Source organism: Cryptomeria japonica, chromosome 9 (assembly GCF_030272615.1).
Source record: "Cryptomeria japonica chromosome 9, Sugi_1.0, whole genome shotgun sequence".
Classification (NCBI taxonomy): Eukaryota; Viridiplantae; Streptophyta; class Pinopsida; order Cupressales; family Cupressaceae; genus Cryptomeria; species Cryptomeria japonica.
Window position 1 is genome coordinate 255594471 of NC_081413.1, and position 9151 is coordinate 255603621.

The following is a 9151-nucleotide window of genomic DNA, read 5'->3' on the forward strand; positions in this document are numbered from 1 at the left end:
TAAAAGAGCTATCTTAGCAAATGCACGGTCTTCCACCTCAAAAGTGCTGACCTAGGTGACAAAAGCGTGAACCTGTGATACGAAAGCGCTACTCTTCGGACTAAATGAGTGATTTCATAGACAAAAGCGCTAGAACCTAAATGACACATGCATTAACTTGTGAGACAAAAGCGCTAATTTGAGAATTAAATGCATTGATTTGCAGACAAAAGCACTCACCTAAATGTCAAATATGCTAACATGTGAGACAAAAGTGCTAATCTATTAAATGAAAGCGCTTTCAGAATTCACACAGGTGTGAATTTGGATTACAAATGCATTAAACTTATGTTTACGATAACTAGACAGGATATTGGAAAGATATATGTGAGGCTCCAGCCCCACGATGGGCGCCAAAATGTGTCGACTTGAATTTCATCTTCAGAATACTACCTGCAACATATTAGTTTCACAAAATACAAAGGAAATGCTACAGGAAATCCAAACTCAAGCAATGAAACTACATGAAATGAATATAAAATAAAAACACTATTATTACCTTCATGATTTAAGTCTCATTGTGTCCTAACTCCACTATTCCTGGTTGCAGGTGATTTGCTCTCAGACAAGCACTGGAAGCTTCCAAGATCGCATATGAAGAATGGACTGATAACTGATAATTAACTAATACTATGATATGCAATGCAAATGATTATTCTAAATGAGAAATGTTGAATTGCTTCAAGATAAAAACTCACAGGTGCATAAGTTTACTCAAATTGTTAACTTGAAGACTAACTCTTTCTCAACTCAAACTCCTACTTTTATATACTTTGAGAGGATAAGATGATGTGTCTAAGATCAACGGTCATGATTAGATCTGCAAATTTGGATGGTTGTGAGCAAAGGTGAAGGTTGAGAGAAAGGGGGAAGGAGAAGACAAGTGGTAGTCATCTCACCTTGACTAGGTTGTAGACTGAGGAAATCTAGGGATGGTTGGAGAAGATTTAGGCATGAGAGGACAAGTGGACTCAAGTCCTTCCTAAGATATAGGGATGTTGGAGAGAATATAGAAGAAGGTTAGGAAATATGTGTACGTACACAATATTTCATTTATTTTGGAAGTTGAAGATAAGTGGCTAATAAATGTTTTATTTATTTTAATTTTGTTGAATTAATTTAGCCACATGATTGATGAGTTGGCAATGGAAAGATGAAATTGAGATGGAAGATGAGTTGGAAAAATGATTAAATAATTAAGAAATTATTTAATATAATGAGACTATAGGATATAAGAATAACCATTAATAGATATTTAATTAATTGACTAAAAGAAAAGGATAAATGAATTAATTAATAAAATATTTTAATTAAATTAATTAACAGAAGAATATGAAATGAATTAAATAAATTAATCTTTTCAAATTAACTATTTAATAGAAGAATAATTATTAAATAAATATAAAATATTTATTTAATTGCTCATAGCCATTTTTATGTGTATACAAAATGAACTGGAAATAAAGGGGAAAAGGGTTAGAAAGATCTAAATCTACTCCTAAGGGCAGCGATATCAACAAATAATGCTCTGATGGACGGATTCCAAATAAACCAAGCTCTACTTTGCCATGATAATCTACAACTCCGCAAGAACCGGTGCAATCTTCTGGGGATGCTAGAGGATTTTCAAATTGAGAAAGTGCATTTGAATACCCAAAACAACGCAATTCAAATGACCATCCACAACCTAACTTAGCACAAGTTTAGTGGCTCAGGCTAACTTTACACTGCAACTTACAATCAATTAGATGCAAAAAGTATGAAACATAGAAATTCATCAAACTAGTCATTACAATCAAAGCACTTTATCTAACAACTGAGAAAATAAAATTCTACTCTAAGTGAGGAAGGTGAAACCATGCAAGTCTTGAAAAAATAACTTAAGTGGACACCATCAAAGAACAATGTTTCATTGTTATTGTCTCAAAACTTATCGCAACAATTTCATACAAATCTCTCTCCTTTACAAATGAGGGGGGTCACCCCTTTATAGAGGCCTCAGGTCATGATTACATGCAAAACCGTAATTAGGGTTTCACCCTAGAAGATTCCCCACTCAAGATGCAACAAGGTGGGAATTAACAATAAATACCCCATAAAGCCCATATACAATTAATTGCAATCCTTCCAATAATGGCACCCATAAAGCATTAATTAACCATTACATTCAAAAAGTGCCCACTATGCAATGAATGTACCCTCATGCAAAAATTGCCCATGATGCCATAAATGCACCATCATCTCTTGAACGTGACGACTGCATGCAGAAGAAATCTGCCATAATGCCATAAATGTGATGACTACATGCAAAGAGATGCTTCATTAATTGAACGTGCATTGACTTGACTGCCACTTGGCGAGAAAACCTTGGAGAGAGAAAACTTCAGGAGAGAAGAATTTGATCCATGAAGAATTTTCTTGGAGTTTCTCAAACTTTCCTTTCTCTTGAGGAGATTTTTAATGATTTTCCACCATCTCTTATTTTTTAGGAACTTTCCCAAAATAGGGTTCTAGGTTACAGGAGAGAGAAAAGTCTCCCACGAATCCAAATCTGAAAGAATTTTGATATTTGGATGTGATTTGATGCCCAAAAATTGATTTTTCAAATTTTTTCCCGAGGGGAATTTTCTCGTTCTGTTCATCTTCGATTCCTCCCTTGCCTTGGAATTTTTATCTTCTTCCTTGGGCGGAATTTTCATGTCATGGATGAATTTCATCTTGGAAGGAAAATTTGTTCCTTACCTTCATTTGGCACCCATTCCTTTCTCGGAGCGCATTTTCTCCATGGTGAAGGAATTTTGATACGGAGGAAAAATTCCTCCTTAACCTCATTTTGACCTTGATTCTACTTTACCCATTGAGGAAGGAATTCCTTCATGCCTTAGCCAAATTTCACATTTCCCAAGAATTTTGTCCTGAAGGAAGGAATTTCCAATACTTAGTCAATTTTCACTTTCCTAGAGTTCTGTCCTGAAGGAAGGAATTTCCAACACAGTTAATTTTTCCACTTTCTTGGAATTTCTTCTTCTTGGGTGCAATTCTTCCCTAAGGAAGGAATTTTTTTGAATTTTTAAAATTTCTTCCTGAACCTTGATTTTTATATCATGTTTCCAACCTTGGGCACATTTTGGAACTGGAGAAGAAATTCTAGAAATTTGTTCCTTGAGGAAGGAATTTTTGTGCTCTTTGAATTCATCATGTTCGTAGGGAGCTTTTTGACCAATTTTTGACATCTCCTATTTTTTAGGAACTTTCCTAAAATTTAGGTCCTAGGTTGAGGAGATAGAAAATTCTCCTACGAATCCAAATCTGCAAAAGATTTGAAATTCAGATGAGATTTGGTGTCTAAAAATGGGTTTTAAAAAAAAATTCTTGATGGGATTTTCTGTTTTTTCAATCCATTCGTAACCTTCAATCTCCTCATCGACCCTTGGATTTTCATGCCTTAGATTGTTTTTTTCATTTTTCCACCTTAGGCATGAAATTCCCTATGTGTTCGAATTTCATCATTTCCTTGATTCTCTTTGACTTAGCCATTTCAACATTCTTCCTTGCCCAGGGCGCAATTCCTTAAGGAGGGAGGAATTCATGATTTTTTAAAATTTTCCATGTATTCTTCATTTTGGCGCCCCTTCACAATGCTTGGGTAGATTTTGACCATGAAGAAGGAATTCACACTTTTTCCATTCCTCCCTGACTTCTCCATTTTGGCGCCCTTTTGAGGAGTAGGACGAATTTTTGCATAAGGGGAGGAATTCATCATCTTTCACACTTTCCATGCATTCTTCATTTTAGCGCCTTAACTCACTCATGGGTGGATTTTTACATAGGTGGAGGAATTCATGATTCTTTCAATTCTTCCTTGACCACTCCACTTTGGCGCCCTCCACAATGCTATGGTAGAATTTTCCATGTGTGGAGGAATTCATGATTTCCTTTCTTCTTCCCAACTTAGGTGAATTTCTGAGCTTCTTTCAGATTAGGCTACCATATATGGATTTGAGGTGATTTCCCAGACAAGACAAATTTCTCGAGCTTTCCACTTCAGGAATGAGCTTCCAATACTTAGCCAATTTTGACTGATTCTATCTACTTTTCAAACCTTATGGATTTAAAAGTAGTCGTGAATGCTTGATCTTCATTGCCTGCTTGAATGGTCCTGTAAAAAATAAAATTTCCAAAAATAGAAAATTTCAGAACGTCAACGTTATACCCCAAAACATGACACAAGAATGACTTACTATAAATAGAAACTTACTAAAAATAGAAATTACTAAAAAATAGTAAGTTTGTTTTTTGGAAAAATGAAGACATTCCAGGACTCAGTAAAATCCCTAAAAAATAGGAACTTTCTAAAAATAGAAAGTTGCTCCATTTTTGCTCAAATTTTATTGGGAGGCTCCTCGAAGGGTTTTGATTCTAGTTCCATGTTCATTTTTTCCAAAACCCTAGCAGAAACTCCTAAAATCTAGGACTAAAGGTAGAAACCCTAAAATTGACGAAATAAGCCCTAGACTTCACCAAAATCACTCCAATGAAAAGAAGACTTGACCAATTCAACCGCCTAAACACCTGCAAAGAAAAGAGATTGGAGAGATTGCCACCAAAAGACCCCAAAAACCAAAACAAAAGACCTTGAGGGCCTAAAAAGTAGGGGGTCCCCATATGGAATGGGGCGATGTGTGAAAATGTCACAACATCTCTTTAGTGGTAAAACCCTTTTGATACATTCACGATGAATAACACTCTGATTAGGTCTGAAATGTTATATAATGGCTATAAAAGATATCATGACCTTGTGTTTTTTCATTATTTGACAACACCTATCGTTCACCGCTCTTACCATCTTGGTCTGTCTTTACTGTTCTTTCACTTGTATGACCATATACTCTAAAGTTGTTATACTATTTCTTTGTGTTTTCCTTGGCTTTGGACTGCTTTTTATCATCATTCTACTGTGTTCTAAGACTGCTTTGAGCATACATTTGTGTTCATATGCGTAATATGGTTGTTCTCTATGAACTTCAAGTCTGAGATCCTCTTTTGAAGTGCCATGACTATTGATAGATTGTCTTGTGAATGCTGATAGTTTGTCTTGTGAATATTTGCTGCTATGAGATCTTCATGGTTTGATTTCTTGTCTCTGATTCTTTTTTCTTCAAATAGTCATTATGTTTATGATTGTTCTTTCAAAACACTGTTCTTAATGTTTTTTGAATTCATTGTTTTCAACCTCCATTGTCACTATGTATTGGTTGTGTTTCTCTGTCTTTTGTAGCCTTGAAGGGACTGAGACTACTCCTTATAGCTGTGATTGTACTATGCATGAGGCTAGCTATCCTTATTGTGTTGATGCCTTAAAAGAATAACTCCTCTAAGGTTTTGAGAGGAAGCTTATAAAGATAATAATAATAGGATTATATTTCTCCCATATTTCTTTGTTGCTTTATGACTTTGATTGTATTTTCTATGTATAAACAGTGAATTCGTTTACTGTCTTTTGGCTCATGTCCTAAACACCTTTTTTATTATGACCTTTTAATGATCTTATTCCACCATATACTCTTTGTCTAATGGGTCTCTGTCTTAGATCTGTTCATTTGTGTTTTTCAATGCTACCCTTTGTGACTATGAATGTGCTCTTCATTGTTCTTGGCTTCTATTAGTAGGCAACAAAGCTGCAAGGTTTTGGTTCATTATTATTTCAATGTTTGTGTTGATTCAATGATATTTCTTTTTCGTTTGTGATATTTTTTGATGTCTTGGTTGTTTGAAGATTATTTTTCATAGTAATCTCTAGTTTGTTCTAGGTTTGGAAACAATTTAAGAACAACAATAATGCCAATATTATCATTATCCTAGAATTTAACAAATTGATTCTACTAATAATAAATGAAAGATATCGAAGTACCCCAAAGAATCTTGATTGACAAGGCAATTATTATATGTACTGAAGTAAGCTCTTTGAGTTACTTCGATAATGAGGGAATTGCTCATTATAACATCAAAGTTAGCAGAACGTGCATTATAACTTGTCAAATCAATAATGCTACGCACGCTTTCTGGGCTTTTGTTTTAGCTTCAAAAAGCTTTCTGTTTCACTAGTTCTGTAACCTGAACTTGACTATGAGAAACAACACCATGGGCGGAAATAGGAGAAGATATGAGCCAGGAAGTTGCAAGGAGTGGAAACAGAAAGAAGAGGTGTGGGAAATTTTGCAGAAGGGTGGTCTTTTGAGCTTCCTTGAGAGACTCCATGGCCGTGATGGAAAGATAACCAGCTTCTTTTGCAAAAATTGGAAGAAGGGCAAGCTTAAAATGGGCGACCAACTGGTGGAAATTGACGAAGAGTTAATAGCTAAAGCTACGGGACTCAAAAGGGAGGGCTGCAATTTCTACAGAGACAGGAAGGTCAGCAGGGAAGCCATTGAAAGGTACCCGGTCATAGAGAAAGAGAAGAAAAGACTGGTAAAGTTGAGCAAAACCTATTACCTGCCTAGGGCTTTTGCAAAGCCCTGGCGGGAAATTCTCTTTGTTTTAATGAGGTATATAACTCTAGATGGCAGGTTTACGAAAGTATATGGATATCACTTTGTCCTCTTAAATCATTTTAGGCATAACGATAAGGTGAATTTCCCTTATTTCTTGCTCTGTTCTATGAATGCATCCCTAAAAGCATATAAAGAAAATCCTCGGGGTGACACTGCAATGCACCAGGGACTTATGGTCCTCATTTATGATCATCTAAAGGCCAGTAAAACCAATCGAATGCAGCTCTCTGTGGATTCGGAAGAAGAAATGTTTGATTTTGATTTCTCGGAGGAGGAGGATTCAGATAATGATTCCTCGACTGAAAATGAGGGAAGCTCTGACGACTCAGAGTATGAGAGGAGCAAGAAGAGGAAATCAAGACCCTCTTCTTCTAAGAGTAAAAAACGCCAAAGCAAACCCTTGATTAGTATTTCTTCAGAAGAAGAGGACTCTGATTTCCCTGAGGAGAAGAAGAACCCTAAGGGAGTGTTGAAGGAAAAAAGTAAAATCCAAGCCCAACCCAGGAAGAAGCAAAAGAAAATAGAGGAGATTGGCAAAGATCCGGAGGACACAGACAAGGAACCAAAAGAGGACAAGCAAACAAGAACTCTGGAAGCTGAACAAAGCCTGGAGATGGAGACTATGGAGGAGACCCTCAGGGCCGCTGACACTATTTCTGCCCTCCATATTGCTAAAGATGAACAGATAACCCCTGATAAAGTTACTTCTTCTCCTGGTCCTCACCTCGAGGCCTTGAAGGGTTTTATGAAAACCATTGAATGGCTTATTGACGAGAATAAGAATACTGTGGATGAATACAAAAAACTCTGCAACAGAGTCATGATCCTGGAGACTATTAACATTGGAGAGGGGAACACTATGGCCAATTATATTGAAGATTTGAAGAACACAATTGCCAAAGCGGAAGACATCAGAGATGCCTTTAATCCTCGGTTTGAGAAAATTGAAAAGGAGATACAGGATAGAAAAACCTTGGAGGAAACTAACGAAAAAACGCTCTCGGATACAGTTGCCAAAGTGGACAAGATAGAGGAGTGCCTCAAGAACATTGCGGAGCAGAGTCTCAGCATTCTGAAAATCTCAGCCAACAACACCCATACCGTCATCAGCAAGCTCGATGATGAAAAAGAAACCCAGGAAATTGACCTGGATGCAGAAGGAACCGGGGAAGCCCAAGGTCCCAGAACTCGCACCCGTGGAAAGAGGAAGGAAAAGAAAGTGAATAAGGACCTGGAGGAGCTAAAAGCAGTTGGGGCGACCTATGACAAGCTGGTGACTAAGGCAGAGGATCTGCTGAAGAAAATTACTATGTAGTGTCTCCTTGGGTTCTTAGCTGTTTTTTGTTGTTTAGCTGTTTTTTCTGTTCGCTGGTTTTTTGGACCAGTTGCTTTGTATGAGGACTCTATTTTCTCAGCTTTTTATTTTAACTATGTTGTAATGGTTTCGGGTCCGTAAAACCTATTTTTCATTCAATCAGAACGAATTGATTCTACTAGATATGAACATTCTCACTTTCTCATTAGATTATAAGCTATGTACACCTTTCTTTCACAATTAATTTTTAAAGCTAACATTTATTTCTAAACTATCTAAACACCAGTAATGATTAATTAATCTAGATTAATTTATGTTGTATATAATTTATAATTAGTAATAAAGACACTTCTTCATCAAAAATAAAAAATATTTCTAAAAGAATTAGTGTGTCATGTGACATATAAATCATGTTTAAATTGGACAAGCAACTAAAACCATGATAATAAAATCCTAATAAAGAAGAAAGAAAAATTATAATAGTTGAGAAAGAAAAAGAAGAAAATGATTGCTAACCAAATATTGACAAATTACCAATAAAAAATAAAGAAAAAGTTGTAATGAGTGAATTCATAAATAGAGTAAACCATCAAAATATATTAAAATAACATTTTCTAGCTAATATTAGCAAGAAAACATGAACACTAAATTTAGACAGTTAAAATTTAGAAAAAAAAAAAATAGTTAACAATTAATTTAGATAGTTAACACTAAATGCCTCAATGTTGATTATTCTAGGGTTGATTTGCGCACATTTCCAAAAGTGCAAATAAAAAAAAAAGTAATCCTAAATTTACAATATAAAAATTTTTAACAAAAAATGTTTTACTTAATAACAATCTATGTAAGGAAAGGAATGTAGACTACAAGCCACATTTAACAAATCTACAAGATACGCATGAATAATTCAAAATGAAGTAGCAATCAATCCATTGGTAATTGTTAAACTTGAAACATATGTAGTCTACAAATGGTGGAATCCTTCAAAATAATGGAAACAACAAGCACAAACTTCTACAAGAATGCGAACAACAAATGCAAAGAAATTGGGTGAAAAAGGACTCACATACAACCATGACCTAAATAGTAAATACTTAGAATGTGCTATTTAAATCTCACCAAATTAACTAATGATATTTTGTTGAATTTAAAAATATGAGTCAACAATATCTGTAGTGTCAAAAATAATAATTAAACTAGCAATCGTAGTACATGAGGTAAATCAATAAGTCATTTACTAAGTGAT